Source organism: Equus quagga, chromosome 13 (genome assembly GCF_021613505.1).
Source record: "Equus quagga isolate Etosha38 chromosome 13, UCLA_HA_Equagga_1.0, whole genome shotgun sequence".
Lineage (NCBI taxonomy): Eukaryota > Metazoa > Chordata > Mammalia > Perissodactyla > Equidae > Equus > Equus quagga.
This window is the reverse complement of record NC_060279.1, coordinates 87,851,570-87,861,079: the sequence shown is the minus strand read 5'-3', so window position 1 is coordinate 87,861,079 and position 9,510 is coordinate 87,851,570. Positions and strand designations below refer to the sequence as shown.

Sequence of the window (9,510 nt, the reverse complement as noted above, 5' to 3'; positions counted from 1 at the left end):
CTCAGAAAAGCACCTCAGATGGGAGGCCCTTAGAGACTCGCTGTGTCCCACTCCTCAGATGTCCTCATAAGTCCTGGTCCAGGCTCTGGTGCAGGAGGGAAGCCCTGAGATGGGGACAGGACACTTGGCCTGCTCATTGTCTGCTCACCTCTGGGCATGTCTTGGGGTCTCTGGGCTGTGTGGTGTCCTCAAGCTCTGTGCAGAGAGGGAACGAGCTCCAGGCTGCAGTTCCTCTTCTGTGAAACGCTGACCTCAAGTGCTCCTCCCTGGCTTCCTGTGGGTCTCCCAGTGGCCTCTCCTTCCACTCGTCTTCTCCTTCTCTTTTCAGTCACAGGATGAGCATCCAGAACCCTTCATCTGAGAGATGCTGCTGCTGTCCCTGCTGTGATCAGGTGAGTGGGCTGAGAGGAGAGCTGGTTGGCAGGGTGGAGGCTGTGTCTGACCACTATTTCCCTTCAGGCACCCTGGCTCAGTATGACAGATACTAATCAGAAGTTCAGGAATCCTTGACAGTGCAGGAGGGCCTGTGTGTCTCTTTGTCCTGCCCCTTCTCCCATCCCCAGGACAAATGGACTGATGCTGACCCAGCTCATGGCTACTGGTTCTGGGAAGGGGATGAAGCATTCAAGGATGCTCCAGTGGCCACAAACAACCCAGAGAGTAAAGTGCAGGAGGAGACTCAGGGCTGATTCCAACTCCTTGGGGATCCCCAGACCTACAACTGCTCTCTGGACATTGGAGATGCCAGGAAAAGGGCCAGGAGAAAGTACCTTTTCCAGGTGGAGAGAGGAAGGGGAAAATGGACTTGCAAATCTAACCATCTCCGTGTGTGTGTGTGATAGGTAAGGAGTAGCACAGGGGAATGACATGGGGCAAATTCAGGGCTGGGATGGGACCCTACTCCTGCAAGGTTTTGGCGTACAGTGCCTTAGGACTCAGAGGGAGGAACTGGATCAAAGCCTGAGGCTTCTCTCAGGGCTGCACCTCAGACCCTCCATCCTGATCCCGGTGTCTATTCATCTCCTCACCAGCCCTGACCCACATGCAGCACATCCTCATCCTGGGGACCCTGGAGTCTGGCAGCCCCAAGAACCTGACCTGTTCTGTACCCTGGGCCTGTGAGCATGGCACACACACACACACACCCATCTTCTCCTGGACATCAGATGCCGTCACCTCCCTGGACCCCAGGACCAAACTCTCCTCGGTGCTCACCTTCACCCCACAGCCTCAGGACCACAGCACCAACCTCACCTGTCAGGTGAAGTTCCCTGCAGGTAGTGTGACCTTGGAAAGAACCATCCAGCTCAATGTCAGCTGTGAGTGCTGGGGCAGGATGCTCATGTCCCTGAGAGTTTTGTAGGCAGAAGGCCAGGCTGGTGATACTTGATGCTTTTGCCCTGGGTGCCTGATGAGTAGGATACCTAGATGGGCATAAGCTTTCTCCCTCCACCAATTCTGTGGGTCCTGGGGGTGGGGGGAGGCCTACATTTTTCTCACCCCACCCTCCCCACTGAAGAAGGAAATCTCTTATTGTTCCAGGCATTACAGAGAACCCAGAAATCATTGTCTGCTGAAGGGATGGCACAGGTAAGGAGGAACCCCCTCCCATGGGACATTGACTGAGGTGGGGTCTCTGCCAAGTCGGGTCAGAGATGGACTTTCAGAGGCCAGATGGTGAGGCTCAGTTGGATGGGCTGCAATTAGACATGAGAAGGCCCTGTCTGGTCTCCTCTCCCAATATCATCCAATTCCGGTCTTGCCTGGATGACCCACAACCTCCTCCTGCCCATACTGAATATGCCGTTTATGTTCCTCCAGTCACTGACAGCCTTGGGGGAACTTTCTCGCAGACTTTATTTTTTAGAGATGTTTTAGATTCTCAGCAAAATTGACTGGAAGCCAGAGATATTTCTCCTATACCCACTGTATTTTCCCACATACGTACAGCCTGCTTGCTATCAACATCCCCACCAGGGGGTACATTTACAACCCATGAATCTTCATTGTCATCTCATTATCACCCAAAGTTCATAGTTTTCATTAGGGGTCAGTCTTGGTGTACATGCCAAGGGTTTGGACAAATGTACAATGATATTTATCCATCATTATAGTATAATACAGAATAGTTAAGTTATCCCAAAAACCTCTTTGGGTCCTTTTCTGATTGTCAATCTCCTGCCCTCACCCTGACCCTCTCTCGGGAGCTCAGCTCCCCCCACTACTCTATTCCCATGGGTAATGGATCTGGTCCCCTCGCTGGACAGTGAGTCTCTTTGGGACTTTCTCAGCAGTGCCCCTCAAACTGTTGGCAGGTGATGCCCAGAGACACATCCCTCACCCTGGGTGTTGGGTTCCCAGGAGGCATGGCCAGGTGGGGCCAGGAGAGCTGTCTGGGTCAGATCTGAAGGTCTGAGAAATCCCAGCTTCCACTGCCTTCTGAAGACATGAAAGATCACATTTGACAGGGCCCATGGAGGACAGGAGAGGAGATTCAGACACCCTCCCAGGAAGGAGGGAAAGACAAAGCCTTTCAGGATCCCATAGGGCTCTCTGTGTTGTATTTCTCTCTCTCTCTGGAATGCCCACAGGGTCCAGAGACAAATGTTCCTGTTGCAGCCAGGTCGGGGGGCTGTTGCAGAGAGACCTTGGGTGGAGAAAACCTAGGTCCCAGAAGAGATGGAGTTTGCCAGACAGGAGTATGGGGCCTGGACAGGAGGCGCCACGTGGATCATGTCACTCTGGAGAAGGCTGAGGTCTTATAATGGGTGGGGGAATATAGGGGCTGAACCCTGAATGGGAGGAAATGTGTGCCCCTCTCTATGTGATAAAGAGGAGAGGACACATCTCAGTTCATCCAAACTGGAGTTCACCCCAAGTGTCTTTTGTCTGCAGGTGAACTGGGGACCATGGCGGGTGTGATTCAGTGTGCCGTCAGGGGAGCTGGTGTTACCACACTGTTTGCTCTCTGCCTCTGCTTCATCTTCTTCATGTGAGCTGGGTTGGATGTGGGCCAAGAGATAGAGAAGAGGGACATGGAGGGGTTGTGAGGTCCCAGAGCGAGAGCAGGGAGTACTGTGGTTGTGAGAATCCAGGTAGAGGCCCCTGAGCCAGGCATGAGTGTGTCCCAACTCTAGTTCCAAACACCCTGGAACAGGGAGTACTTTTTTACAAAGTCTTGTTATGAAGGCTCCTGGGATCACCATGCAACAGTGTTTCAGTCAACAATGAACCCCACACACAATCGTGGTCCCATAACATTAGTACCACATAGCCTAGGGGTGTAGTAGGCTATACCATCTAGACGTAAGTACACTCTATGATGTTCATACAATGATGAAATCACTTAAAGATGCATTTCTCAGAACATATCCCATTCATTAAGCGATGCATGACTGTATTTAGAAATGTGAGGTCAATAGACCAAGACACAGTTGTTACTTACAGTTTCCAAGAGAAGGGAGAAATGCCACACTCTACAGGGCTGCACAAGGAACCACTTTATTGTGGTTTCTGTGGAAAGGCAAGGTGAGGCAGGGTAAGCAGGTTTAGGACTGACTAGTTTGAATGATTCCAGCAGGTTCTGGGGTGTAGGTGCTGTCTCCAGTTGCCTGGTTCCTGGCCCTGGGGTAACTAGGGTGGGAGGATAGTCTGGAGCATAAGGAAGTGGTTGGGATTTGAGCTTTGGACTGGGTGATTTGGAATATGAAAGGCATGCTTGCAGTCTAGTCTTTTACCATTATCTAGAAATTCACTATAAATTGAAGCTTCCCATGACTCCCTGTCCTGGTTCAATTAATTTGCTAGAGTGGTTCACAGAATTTGGGAAAATGGTTTACTTAGTGTATACGAGCTTATTATAAAAGGATATGATAAAGGACACAGATGAACAGCCAGAGGAAAAGATGCATAGAGCAAGGTATATGGGAAGGGGTGAGGAGGTTCCGTGCTTTCTCCAGGAGCACCACTCTCTCAGCACCCCCATGTGTTCACCAAGCTGGAAGCTCCCTGAGCCTCATACTGTTGGAGTGTTTATGGAGACTTCATCATGTAGACATGATAAAGTATTAACTCCTTTCCAGCCTCTCTTCCCTTGCTGAATGACAGACAATGGGGCTGAAAGTTCTAAGCTTCTAATCATGGTTTGGACTTTCTGGTGACCAGCCCCCACCTAGGAGCCACTTACCATCACCTCGTTAGAACAACAGAGACACTCCTCTCACCCAGGAAATTACAAGGGATTTATGAGCTCTGTATCAGGAACCAGGGTCAATGACCAAACATTAAAACAGGACCTGAAGTCAGATATATTCTCTTATCACAGATGTGAACTGACACTCATTTTAATGAGATCACTCTGGCTGCTGTGTTGAGAAATCTTGTAGCAAGATAAGGTAGAAGAGAGGAGACTAGATAAGGAAGACACTCAAATAATCCAGACAAGAGATGATGCAGACTTTATTAGTTTGCTGGGGCTTCCATAACAAGATGCCATAGGCTGGGTTGCTGAAACTACGGATATTTATTTTCTCACAGTTCTGAGGGCTGGAAGTCCAAGATCAAGGTGCCATACAGATGACCACCATCTCACCATGTCCTCACATCGCCTTTTTTCTGTGCACACACATCCCTAGTGTCTCTTCTTCTACAGGTATAAGTCATTTCGGGCCTTACCCTAATGACTTCATTTAAACTTAACTATCTCTTTAAAGGCCCTCTCTCCAAATACAGCCATGCCGGGTGGTAGAGCTTCAACATATGAATTTGAGGGGACACAATTCAGTCTATAAGGCGGACTTAGTACGGGGTAACAATGATGAATCTGGTGTGAAGAAGTTAGGTTCTGGATAAATTTTGGTGGTGGGGCCAACAGGATTTGTTACTGGAGTGAGAGAGTACATGCGGCATATGATCAAAGATAGCTCAGTGTCTCTAACTCAACGAGGTCATAGATGTCACAGATGACTCCATAGATGTCCTTACATGTCAAAGATGTCCATGTATGTCAGAGATGACTCAATATATGCCATATGTATTCATAGATGTAATAGATGGTAATATAAGTCAAAGATAATGCCATAGATGTCCATAGATAGCCATAGACAGTCATAGATGCCACAGATGTCCATAGATGTCTATAGACACCAAAGATGACTCCGATGTGGTTGCCTTGAGCAACTTAAAAAATTGAATTGCCAATTTCTTAAATTGCCAACTCTGGGCGACGATTATATTTTCAAGAGAGCATCAAACTTTATTTTGGTTACTACAAATTTGAGGTAACTCTGAGATGCCCAAGTGAAGATGACAAGTAGATGGCAAAAGTTTGGAGCTCAGGAGAAGCATCCAGGTGAGAGACACAGAGGTTTGGGAGTCCTCCACATCAAGGTCTGATAGTGGGTGAAATGACAAAGAAGAGAAGGTATCCATGGGCAAAGCCCTGGAACCCTCCAGCATTTACAGTTGGGGAGACAAGATGGAAACAGCAAGAAGACCATTGAGGAAGACTAAATGACCAGGAGAGTGTAGGGTTGGGTCCTGGTGGCCAAGGGGTGATTGATCATCAAATAGGAGAGAGTACTCATCTTCAAATGCTAGTAAGCCCAATAGAATAGGGTCTGAGAAATGACCATTTCAGTTTAGCTAAGTGGTACACAGCTATTCTTGACAAAAGCAGATCTGGTAGCCTGTTGGAGGCAGATATCTTAATTGGGGTGAGCTCAAGAGAGAATGGGAGGAGAGGAAGTGGAAAGACTCTTTTGAGAAATGCTGCAGTAAATCTAGATCTGAGAAATGAGTCTGCAGCAGAAAATTATTGTACTCCTAAATCCCTTAGAGCTTCCTGGGTTAGAGTACCGTCTTTTATCTTAATGTTTTGACTCTTGGTGGGCTCCTGGATGGGGATTTTCACCTCTGACTACACTCTCTAGAGATAGGAGAGGGGCTGGAAATGTAGTTAAACGTTGACCATGCCTATATGGGGAAGCCTCCTTGAAAATCTCGACAACATTGAGTTTGTGGAGCTTCCAAGTGGGTGAACATGTGGAGGCGACGGGAGGGTGATGCACTCAAAGAGAACATGGAAGCTCCAAGCCCCTTCCCATCTACCTTGCCCTATGCATCTCTTCATCTGGATGTTCATCTGTGACCTTCGTTGTATCTTTTTATAGTAAGCTGTTACACAGTAGGTAAACTGTTTTCCTGAATTATCTGAGCCACTTTAATAAGTTAACTGAACCCAAGGAAGGGGCCATGACGTCATCCAATTTATAGTCGGTTGTTCAGAAGCACAGATGACAACCTGGACTTAAGACTGGCATCTGTGGCTTGGGGGTGTAGGGTGGATCATGTAGGACTTATACCTTAACCTGTGGGATCTGATGATATCTCCAAGCAGATAGTGTCAGAATTGAGTTCAACTGTAGGACATCCAGCTGGTGTCACAGAGGACTGCTTGTTTTGGGGGAAAAAAACCCCACACATCTGTTGTCAGAAGCACTGTGAATGTGATAGTAATGTGAGAGTAAAGGAAAGACACACAGGAGAAGGAGTTTTTCAGAAAAGGCTTCCCATCCATCCAGTGCCCAGCACATAGGAGACCTCAGAGAGACCACAATTAGTAGCTGTGTGACCTCGTGAAGTACCTAAACTCTCTGAGACTTAGTTTCTTTCTCTGTAAAATAATAGTGTTTTCCACATGGGTCTGGGTGAGTGTTAAGTAGACCTTGAAAGGAACAGATAAGTACTATATTTTCTGGATTTGTTGTTGCTATATATTTATGGGACTTTAAGGTACTTGTGGTAAAAGAATGGAAGAATGAATAAGTGTTTTGTCAGAATCAAATTCACTTCATGGACTCCTTCTTCCTTTCCTTGCCCCTCTCCTTGCTGCTCTGCTCTGACCCCCTTCTTTGCTCTCCACACAGGGTCACCAGCAAGAGTCCGAACTAGACAGCCCCTCTGACCCCACAAGCTCTGCCGGGACCACCTCCATCTTGGAGCTGCATTATCCCTCCCTCAGCTTTAACAGGATGAATCCTCAGGACGCCACCTACAGGACACAGTGAGGAACCAACTGGAGCATCAGTCTCAGCTGGATCACCAATATCCCCTACAGGAAGGGGGACCCAAAGCCCGACCCTTGGAGACATACCAAGAGAAAATGGGTTTATGAACTATTGTATGTGAGTCTCCTGCTACACCCGAACTCCATTAGGTTTTGCAATCAGAGAGACCTGGGATCAAATCCATACTCTCTTATTTCTTAAGACTATGACATCAGGAGAGCCATCTTATCCTTCCACATCTCAGTTTCCTGCTATGTGAAATGGGTGCAAGAAATCTTAATTCACAGGGCTGCTGTGAGTATTACATAAAAGTACATGTGAAAAACATTCAGCAAAAGTCCTCAAACATTGTGAGAGTTGGGTGTCTACTGGGTCCTTCTCCCTTGAACAGAAAGGCTTAGTGACATTTCACTGAGAGGCTGGGTGTGCTCTATCCCAGACACCACATCAGCCACATGTCAGTTCACTCTCTATGCAAAGCCCTCCTGTAGATCCCTTCCCTGACTGGGCCTCCAGCATCATCTCTCTTCCCTCCTGAATCTTCCCTTTCCATCCTGTCTGCCTCCTCCTACTCCTGCTAAAGGCGAAATCAGATATTAACATTTAGAAAACTTCTTAAAACTCAGAGCTGACCATTCTCAAAATCCTTCTCTATCTCCTCAGCTCAAAAGAATACTTTACAAGCTTTTCAACTCGACATCCTGAGTCAGGGGTCAGGAAACTTTTTTTTCTAAAGGATTAGATAGCAAATATTTTAGGCGTTGCAAGCTGTACACTCAGTCTCCGTGGCAGCTATTTAACTCTGTGTTTGGCCCACAACAGCAGCCCATAGATAATCTGCAAATGAATTAACCTGGCTGTATTCCAATGAAAATTCTATTTGCAAAAGCAGGCAGCCCACGGGATGTGGTTTTCTGACATCTAGGTTGTTCTTCATCTCATCCTGTATACTTCTCCATCGCCATACCCTAACCCAGCAGTCCCTCCAGTCATTCTCTAAACACCATCATTCTGATGCATTCCTCACTGTCTTTGTGCTTCCACGTCCCTTCTCCAGGAAGGCCCATCACCATGTCATCATCTGGCTAACATATTGCTATCCTTCAGAATGAGCTCAGAAATATATGCCTGGATTGAGAGGGTAAAGGGAAGCAGGAGATCATAATCTTCCTTCTAACATACCTAATGTTATAATTTTAACAAAAATCAGTTTAAATGAAAATAGCCCAGAATTCTCCAGCAGTACCCAACCAATGACAGAGACAAAATATTGTGCCATAAGTTTGTAAAGTTACCCTTAAATAAACAAATGGAAGATTCTTGTGTGGTGTAAAGAATCCTGATGCTTAAACCCTGTCTCCCTGCCCTATATCCAGAAGAGAGATGAGTCAGATCTCTGTATGATAATGTTAGGTTTGGTGATATGGGTCAACCTGTCTGTTGAAAACATTAAAATTGACAGTTAGACTTACAATATAGACAAGCTGGTATCAGCCCATTGTTCCCTCCTTCTCCCCTGTATTCACAACTATAAGCCCTGTAAACGGTGCAAGAGACAACCCAAAGAGAATTCTAGAGTGTGATAAGGAGAAGCCAAGATGGTTTAAGACCCAAGGACTAGAGGACCATTGCAGACATAGGGCATCTGTGTTCCCCCATTCAACAGAGTAAGGACACTCGGATTCACTTTTCCCTAAATGCTGATGGAGAAGCAGAAGGCATCCAGATAGGCTCATCCCTCTTCTGGATGGAAAGTGAACCTCTCTGACAATATCAGGTGAGTCTAACGCCACTCGCAAGGGGGATTCACTGGGGCCAGAAACAAGAATCCAGGAAGCACTTACCTTCCCCATCAAGCGTGAGACTATCCTCTCTTGCCCAGAGCCACTGAGCAGGTGGACAGAGTGGAAGAAAGGGATCCAGGCACAGTGTCTGATATTCCTGACCCTGGCACTCAGTTTTCTCCTTTGTCAAATGTGAAGACTAGCCTCCTCACTTTCAGAGATATTTGGTTGGTTTTTTTTTTTTTAGGTTTTCGGGGAGGCAAAAAAGCAAGCTATTTAAAGGAGAAGTGCAGGGGCTGGCTCCGTGACCGAGTGGTTAAGTTCGCACGCTCCGCTGCCACGGCCCAGGGTTCGGATCCTGGGCGCGGACATGGCCTTGCTCATCAGGCCACATTGAGGCGGTGTCCCACATCCCACAACTAGAAGGACATGCAACTAAGATATACAACTGTGTACGGGGGCGGGGGTTCGGGAGATAAAGCAGAAAAAAAAAAAAAAAAGATTGGCAACAGTTGTTAGCCCAGGTGCCAATCCTTAAAAAAAAAAAAAAAAAAAAAAAAAAAGGGAGATTGGCAACAGTTGTTAGCCCAGGTGCCAATCTTTAAAATAAATAAATAAATAAATAAATAAATAAATAAATAAATAAATAAATAAATAAA

General features: G+C 46.8%; 1 pseudogene; it reads left to right on the top strand.

Moving 5' to 3' along the window:
• Positions 1-335: 335 nt before the first annotated feature.
• On the top strand, positions 336-7,067 carry LOC124250329 (sialic acid-binding Ig-like lectin 12; annotated as a pseudogene).
• The last annotated feature ends 2,443 nt before the right edge of the window (positions 7,068-9,510 follow it).